Source organism: Amblyomma mixtum, chromosome 7 (assembly GCF_055824585.1).
Source record: "Amblyomma mixtum isolate Tamu chromosome 7, ASM5582458v1, whole genome shotgun sequence".
In the NCBI taxonomy this organism is placed as follows: domain Eukaryota; kingdom Metazoa; phylum Arthropoda; class Arachnida; order Ixodida; family Ixodidae; genus Amblyomma; species Amblyomma mixtum.
In genome coordinates, this window is record NC_143018.1 from 15,752,782 (window position 1) to 15,762,327 (window position 9,546).

A 9,546-nucleotide genomic window follows, 5' to 3' on the forward strand; every position below is an offset into this window, starting at 1 on the left:
CCGGAAGTTCTTCCACCGAAGCAGCTTTGGGTGTCTTCTATCGCAATCATCTGTCAGGTTTGTTTACAAACATAAATACGGAAATGAAAGGAGTAACAACAGCAAACAAAAAATGACAGAAACTATGCACTTGCATAAATTCGGTTCGGAAAGAGAATGCTATACGTACGGCTGCCTGGTATGCGCACATCTGTTTTTATTCGTTTGACACGAGGACGACGTGGAATTCTGGAAAAAAACACAGCGGCAGAATAAACGGGAAACAGGCATGCGGCTGTATGGGCGCCGTGTTCGGCGAATCATTTCGCTGGGGGGCGGCTGCCAGAACACAGCGCCGGTGATTATCGCACTAAAAGGGCGAAGGAGGAAGGCAGAGCGAGTGCTTCTCTCTCTCTCTCTCTTTCTCTATCCGCCGCCCTCGTCTACACGGGCACTAGGCAATCCGCAACGTCGTAACATAAACGGTGGTCGTAACGGCTTCTGGGAAAAGCGTAGCACCTTACTGCTGCCGACAGGAAATAGCTAACTAAAAAAAATACGGTGCAAAAGAGAAGAATCAAAAAAGCAATTTTCATTTTCAAGAAATAACACCCTTCCGTGACGCTATATAAGAGGTAGCCTTGTCCGTCTCCACAGATTTTTTTTTATGCGAAGCATATTACTAGAGCTACACTACAGCCCGTCGAGCGCGGCGGTGGAGCTACCATTGACCTTTAGCCTGACCACGTGACACCACGTGACAACATGACGTCACAGCAGAGGAGAGATGGGCTGCCGGCTCGCGCGGTCGGCCGCGGCGGTGGAGGCTCCACATCAGAGGCGCTGCAGCTGACCACGTGACGCTACAGCAGCGGTATAAAGCTGAGCTTGCCTCGCTCTCCGGGCACTTACACGAGCCGGCCAGGTGTTGGGATGCCGCCTAGAAGCAGAGCTGATTTGAACGAGAAGCGAAAGCTTCAGCGTGCCACAGAGACCGATGAAGAGCGGGATGAACGTCAACCAAGGAAAGCCATGTATTACCAAGCCTAGCCATCAATATGCTTCGCATCTGACTAGGCTTAACCTTAGCTAAGCCTCAGCCATTTTTTGTTGTTTTTGTTGTTTGCACAAATAGAACCCCGGGAAGTGCCCACTTAAAAGAAGCCTGATTCGCTGTACGGGTTTTGTGATACTTATAGCATTCTTGGAATATTCTTCGGCCTTGTTCCCCAGTTTGAAACGAAATTAATGGAGGCCACTTTCATCAGCCTGACAAAGGGCTGTCGTGGCATGCTCGTAGCCAGAGATAAGGGTGTAGCTTACAACGACGTCGGGAATGCACCGTTTGTGGAGCCGAGATCAAGGTGGGATATATCTCTTTCTCGTCTCGGGATTAATCGGCGACAAATTCGGCAGCGACTTGTTTGTTTGAACGTATGACGCACACATTCTCACACGCAAGAGACTCCTTTAGAACCACTTACAATTCTTCGGTAAACATTAGCGCAACATAAAGCAATCACGTCTTCCTTTCACGTGATCGTTCTTATTGCACAACCGTCGGACAGGACATACAGAAAATGGCGCCCGCTTTATAATTGCTTCGTACGTCTAGCGCTCTGGCATCGCATGACAGCTCTGAATTCGCGGGGGGGGGGGGGGGGGATTTTGAACACTGGAATCCATCGCACACTTTCGAAATGACCTCCAACAGCTTAACAGAAAAACGCGGCGGATTTTGCAATATAGCTCCGAAATTACCGGCACCGTGTTGTGGTTTATGTGGGGTTTAACGTCCGGTAGCAGCACACGGGGTATCAGGGACGTCGCAGTGGAGAACACTACAGTACGTCGTCTTCTTTTACGCTTCGCCTAAATCTAAATGCGGCCGCCGCGGTAGGGATTCTATACCACGACCTTGGACCGCGAAATATCTCGTCGAGTTAGCAGATGCGTGGCAGCCTCCGTTCCGCGCTATCGTCTATGCTCTTAGACGAGTGCGAAACTGCCCTGTTTTGCTCATTCGCTGTTTAGTTAAAACACTCGGCTGGGCATCTTTTTGCCCCCTCTACCCACAGTTGGTTAGACCGGTTGTTTAACCAACCTGTTTTTGTACTCCTGTGTTTGTACTTACACCACTAGAAAATCAACTGCTCCCGAAATACACTCGCTGTCGATGCGAAAGTTGGCTTTACAGTCGGTCTTTTTTGTTCCTCTTTTTGCCCTTAAGCTTTTACTCCTCTATGGACTCGGAACTTTGACAAGGCTCCTGAGGTTCCTGCAGAGAGCTTTTAAAAAGTTTGGAGGTGCAGGCGGGATTGGTTTTTCAGATATATTTTGCTTCAAAGACAGCGTTTGCAGGCAGCTTTTAACGGTAATGGTTTCTCTGCCTGTGCGGTGTCGACAGAGGAAGCGGGTCTTTCTGCTCTTACTCTCCCTCACTGCAAAGCTGAGGAAAATGTAATAGTAAACAAACGTCTATGGAGATTCTCCCACTACTGGACGCGTCTGTCCCTCTGAGCTCATAACTGAAGGCGTCAGTATACTTATGAGAAAGGCGCCTACACAGACCGCCGACGAGGTCGTAAAGTTTGTCCGAAACGAATTCCTTCTTTTCTGCACGAAGAGTTTTCTTTTAAAACACTAGCTCTCCACGCGAAGGTTTCCGGGAAAGACGTACTGGTTTTTGTACACGGATGGTGTCCTCGACGAACATGAAAGACGGCGGCACGCGTTCTGTCTCGGCCGCAGGGCTTGTGTTATAAGAAAAGTGATATAACGGAACTTTGGTTTTGGTTTGGTTAGTTTGGTTTTGAAGTGAAAGGAATAACGCAAGAAGCTGCGAAGAAACGTGAACCGCAGCTATAAAGCAGTCCCCGTATTTGGGGAAGAAACACAGGCTTAAGCCACGACCCTTCCAAATGACAGGCGGTTAAGCAGGGTTGCCGTGTGATGCTGCGCCAAGCGTCATGCTCTTCGAAGTGGCGCCATCTGTCCGTTGCGAGTGGGACCCTGCGTCAACCGTGTTGCACCGTCCCAAACTGTAACAGTCCAACATACATGGCAAATTACTTTTGAAATGCAATGAAATTATATTACTAAGAACTTTTTCAAAAACCCGCGAGAAAGTTATTAAATTTCATTACCAATTGCTGCTCACAAAAAACAATGACATCACATTGCAATTACTATACCGAAAAGTAATGCAATTACTTTTAACTTAATCCGCCGCGATGGCTCAGTGGTTATGGTGTTCGGCTGCTGACCCAAAATACGCGGGTTCAATCCCGGCCGCGGCGGTCGAATTTCGATGGAGGCGTAATTCTAGAATCCCGTGTATTGTGCGATGTCAGTGCACGTTAAAGAACCCCAGGTGGTCGAAATTTCCGGAGCCCTTCACTACGGCGTCCCCCATAGTCTCAGTCGCTCTGGGACCCATAAACCATACTTTTAAATTACTTTTTATGTTACATGCAAACAAAGAATCTATGAAAATGGAGTAAAAGCAACACCAAATTATCTCTCCAGACGACTTGTACTCAATTTTTCTTCTTCCCGCCACATTCCGCCCCATCCATCTATTCTCGCATCCATCTTCTTTCCAAAAGTACGGGTCGTTACTGAGAAAACATAACACGAACAAAACAATGAAAACAGAAACATGGCCACGCACTCGTCGATATAACTGCGTTCAAGACAAAAACGATCGGCGAACCTAACTCCGCTTCGGCCAGACTTGCGAAACCTTCCCAGAACAGCAGCTGTTGCCCCGATATCTTCAGCCCACCACCCCGCGCGCTGGGCTTCGCGGAATTCGGATACGCCGATGACGGGCAACTTGGAGGAAGTCCGGGATTCAAACGTGATTGTGTCTCCTTAGCCAGTGCTGATCACCCGCATTATACTGCACTAGTAATCACAATTAATTTCTTTTTTTCTCCTTCCAAGGTGCTCTACCGGTACACATACGCAAAGAAGAGAAGTACAGAAAACTTGCTCCCTCGAAACTCCGACTCAGAGCAAAGTTCATCTAGTCTGGTGGAAGAAGTCTGTAACGATATCGGAATACTTTATCGAACAGATAAAGCTAAGTACAAACAATGGTGTGAACGCACGGCGTGAGGTGGCCAGTGAAGCAGAACTCTGCACGCAAAAGGAAACGGACAGAGTATGGAAGGGATAGTTGCGTCACAATGAAGCTATCATTTGTCTTCATTTAGCGTTGGCTGACGACCAGGACGTCAGGGTCTACACGGGTCTTTCACCACTCTCATCCTCTTGATGAGCGAAAGGTCGAAGCCAGAGCGGTAGGCAGGAAGGCATAGGTAAGGCTCAGCTTGGCGGTAAGTGAAAGGAACCTATTCCTGTCGACAGGCTGCCCCCATGCAGACGACCGTATACCGTGGTCTTGTTCGTCATTGTTTCGTTGAGAGTGCACCGGACGCTCCGGTATTGACCAGCAGAGTGGCTGTTAGCCCGCTGTTTCGATCTCTGCGCAGAAACCGGTCACGGCGCATAGAGCCGGCGATCCCGGATCGATGTAGCTCTCTTATCGACCGAGGCGATCGCGTATAACCTGAATATTTTTGGCATAATGACGTGGCCTGCAGTTATTTAGGAAATGCTCCGCATCGCGGTGACTAATCGCACATGTTATACCGGGACACGAGATATGGATAAAACCGGCCCTTAACGCGGAGAAAAGAAGGTTTCACCGCAAAGCAGGAGCGTGGCTTCCGGCTTCTCCTTTCGAGATTTCAGAGCATTTTTCGTTGCCCAGAAAACTCGGTGTCACCGTTGTCGGCGTTGGCGTTGTGAGCGAAAAAATCATGAGCATGAATCTGGCTGGTGGCACGCGGAGGCAGGAGGCAGGAGGGCTACCTAGACCACGCGACCTTGCGGTGTCATCACAACACAGAAATTACAGACTTGCCTAAAAGAACAGCAGCGATTTCCATAAGTTAATCAAAATAAAGGACAGAGTATAATATAATTTATACTAAGCCGGAGGAATGGCTTGTTTTATTACAACTAACACACACCAGACACTCATAAATAATCATGCAGCCTATACAACAATGAACCTGTCCAAAGCAGCGCGGTGGTCTATGACGTCAGACACGAATGTATAGTGGAGGGTTCTGGATGAATTGCGACCACCGGTGTTCTATTTAACGTCCGCTGACGTCGCACGGCACACGGGTGCCTTCGTATCTCACCTCCACTGCAACGTGGCCGCCACGGCCCGTATTCGATCGCGCGACCTTGCCCGCAGCAGCCAAACCCTTTAACTATACCGAGGCACAGCGGCGGTTAACGCAACAAATACGTTCGTAGCTGTTGTGTCCCCTTATTGCTTTTGTGTGTGTGCGCCCCCGCATCCTCCTCCTAACGACCACTCGCATCCTCCTCCTAACGACCACTCGCATCCTCCTCCTAACGACCACTCGCATCCTCCTCCTAACGACCACTTGCCCCTCGTCGCACGCTGTCGCCAGATGCCCCCCCATGGTGCGCCCCCGCATCCTCCTCCTGTTTTGGGAAGCCACTCCCTCCCGTGGACGCTTCTCCGCTCCCTCCTTTCTTCGGGCGGCCAGTTCGGCTCCTGCCTCGGTCGACGCTGGTCGCACCCTCATCGGCTTTAAATAAACGAAGTCTTAAAGTACCGTGTGCGTCTTTCGCTGCATTCAACACAGCGACCGGACACGACAGTGGCGACGAGAAAGTGGATTCGACCCGCGCTACGCAACGCTATTGACAAGCCATGGCTACGCGAGGGTTTCCCAATCAGATACCAGAGTTCAACGGCTCATCGTGGTCATCGTGGGTTGGACGCCTTCAGTTCTACTTTGAAGCTAACAACATCACAGACCCAGCCTTGAAGAGGGCCAACCTGCTGACGCTGTGCGGGGAGCAGACCTACGATACTGTCTGCGCCCTTATTCAGCCAAGCACACCAGCGGCAGTGTCTTACGACGACATCGTAAAAGCGCTGCAAAAGCACTACGACCCAAGGCCATCCGAGGTCTACAGCCGGGCTCGCTTCCAACGACGAGATCAACTGGGAGGAGAAACTGTGAGCGCCTACGTAGCCGCGCTCAAGAAGCTCGCTGCCGACTGCAATTTTGGAACGCTGTCGACAACAGCTACCGGGCAGGAGGGAGACGCAGCTTCTTCTGCTAACACCACCATGCTTCCCTTGGACGTGATGTTACGCGACAGATTTGTGTGCGGACTGAGTGACGAGTCACTGCAGCAGCGCCTGTTCGCTGAGAAGGACCTCACATTCAGCAAAGCTTACGACATCGCCGTTCGAGCGGAGAGCGCCGGTCACCAGCAGAGAGGGATTCGCCGGAACACCGAGCCGGTACACCAGACAAGCAACCAGGTGCGCAAGCCTTCTGTTGTTGTAAAATCGGTCAAAAAGGCACAACGCTGCTGGCGGTGTGACGACCAACACAACCCCCAGGGATGTCGATTCCAGTCAGCCACGTGTAATTTTTGCCACAAGCGAGGGCATATCGAAAGAGCATGCATTACGAAACGGAGACTTGCCAAGATAAAGTCACCTTCCCAGCCTAATCACAGCGTCAACGCCTCAGAGAATACGCCGCTATCTGATCTCCATGGAACAACATCAGCAACACCATCTGTGTTGTACGACCTGAACACCATGAATCTCGGCACGCGACCGAAGATTTTTACAGAAGTAAGCGTACATCACCAGCTGATTAAGTTCGAGGTGGACTCCGGCGCAGCCTGTACTCTGATCAGTGAGGACACGTTCCGAACTTCATGGCCATCTGGCGCACCCGCCCTGCAACAAGACGACACGCACCTGCGAACGTGGTCAGGACAGAATCTGCCACTATTGGGCTCTGCCAACGTGCAGGTTAACTACAACGGCCAGACCCATACGCTACCTCTGCTTGTTGTGAAGGGCACAGGATCAAGCCTTCTAGGGAGAAACTGGTTTTCTCCACTAGGCGTGATGATATGCGGCATACACCAGACGCCGAGCCAGAACATGGTTGAGCAACTGCAAGAGAAATACGAAAGAGTATTCTCGGAAGAGATTCCAGGAAACGAAGGGCCCCCGGTCACACTGGAGTTGTTGGACAACGCGCAACCCAAATTTCTGAAGGCCAGGCCGGTGCCGTTTGCTCTCCGAGATTCAGTTGAAAAAGAGTTGGACAAACTGGAGCAGCAAGGTGTCATCGAGCCGACGCAGCATTCAGAATGGGCCACACCACTTGTCGTAGTTCGCAAGAAGAACGGAACCATACACCTCTGCGGAGACTACCGGAGCACCGTCAATCTTGCGACTAAAGCGTCCTCTTACCCGCTACCGACACCTGAAGAAGTATTCAGTGTACTACGTGGCGCAAGAGTCTTCAGCACATTGGACCTCACCCAGGCGTATCAGCAGCTGAAGGTGAGCGAGTCAACTGCTGAATTATTGGCAATTAACACACTGAAAGGCTTGTACAAAGTCAAGCGACTGCCTTTTGGCGTAGCTGCAGCCCCGGCCATATTTCAAAAATTCATGGAGACAGTGCTTCAGGGCATCCCAGGAGTTTGTGTCTACCTTGACGATGTCATCATCAGTGGCACTTCCACTGAAGAGCATGCAGTGCGCCTAGAGCTCGTTCTCGAAAGGCTAGCAAACGCTAATTTGTGCATAAGCAAATCGAAGTGCTGTTTTGCGGTGCCAGAGGTGCAATTTCTGGGACACCGAATTGATGCGGAAGGCATTCACCCTACCGAGGACAAAGTGCGAGCGATCACAGAAGCACGAGCTCCAACAAACAAGCAGGAGCTACAGGCTTTTCTCGGACTCTTGACGTTCTACGACCGGTTCTTGGAACAAAGAGCTACCGTGGCCAACGACTTATACCAACTCCTTCGGAAAGATGTGACATGGACATGGTCGCCACGCCATCAGCAGTCATTCGATGCCCTGAAAGACCTGATTCGAAGATGTACAGTCCTCCGCCACTACGACGAAAGGAAGCCTCTGCTTTTGGCTTGCGACGCATCACCGTACGGAGTCGGCGCGGTTCTATCGCAAACTGACGAGCAAGGAAGGGAAGCTCCCATCGCCTTCGCCTCACGTACGTTGTCGCAAGCAGAACGCAACTACGCGCAACTTGACAAAGAAGGGCTAGCCATCGTCTACGCGGCGACACATTTTCACCAGTACATTGCCGGCCGGAAGGTGACCTTTATAACCGATCACCGACCGCTATTGGGCATTCTGGGACCACAAAGGCCTATGCCACCAACTTTGTCTCCGCGAATGACACGTTGGTGCATCAAACTCTCAGCGTACGACTACGCTCTGGTCTACCGCAATGGGAGTAAACATCAAAACGCCGATGCGCTAAGCCGTCTGCCACTAGACGCAACTGTTGACGAACCATTTCCACCAGGAGACGTTCTGATGTTCGAAGCACTGCCAGAACCTCCGCTTACAGCAGGCACAGTTGCAGCATCTACGCAGAAGTGCGCAGCTCTCCGGCTAGTTTACACAGCTGTTCAACGAGGCAACGTGCATAAACTCAAAGGGGACAACTTCGACGCTTACCGCAGGCGAGCTACAGAGTTGAGCACCCATCGCGGCTGCATCATATTTGGGTCCCGAGTTGTGATGCCGAGAGAACTACGCGCACAAGCTATGTCTCTCATCCACGCCGGACATCGGGGCATCGTTGCAATGAAAAAGTGTGCCAGAAGCTACATGTGGTGGCCTGGCATTGACAACGACATCGAAACAGTGGTGCGAGAATGCAAGCCTTGCCAGAGCAGCCGTAGCGCCCCGCCGAAAGCTCCTGTCCCAGAATGGGAAAAGCCAGACACACCATGGCACACACTGCACATTGATTTTGCAGGACCAATTGAGGGCTGCACTTTCCTTGTGGTCGTAGATGCCTACACAAAGTGGCTTGAGATAAGGCAAATGGGACAGACGACTTCGGCAGCAGTCATTGACAACCTCCGATCACTATTTGCAACGTTCGGCCTGCCGCGCAAGGTAGTGTCGGACAACGGAACACCGTTTGTGTCTGCGGAGATCCTCAAGTTTTATCGCGACAACGGGATCTCATCAGTTACATCGGCCCCCTACCACCCAGCGACAAACGGACAAGCCGAGCGCTACGTAGCCGAGCTAAAACGCGCCCTTGAAAGAGATCAGACAGGCTCGCTGCAGCGCCGCCTTGCGCGCTTTCTCTTCAAGCAGCACACGACGGTTCAGAGCACAACAGGCGAGACCCCCTCGAAAATGATGTTCGAGCGTGAAATGCGAACCCAGCTCACAGCCATCCTCCCCGAGCCAAAGGCAGAGACGTTCCGGGAAGAAAAAGCAATTCCGCGCTGCGGCACGCTTAATGAGGGGCAGCGCGTCCTCGCCCGACAGTTTCTGAAAAAGCGACGCTGGGAGGAAGCTACAATTGTCAGACGCATAGGCCTGCGCTCTTGGCTCGTCAACATACATGGCACAGTAGCACGCCGACATCTCAACCAGCTGCGTAGATTTACGACGCCGTCTGAGAGCTGTCCGCCAGC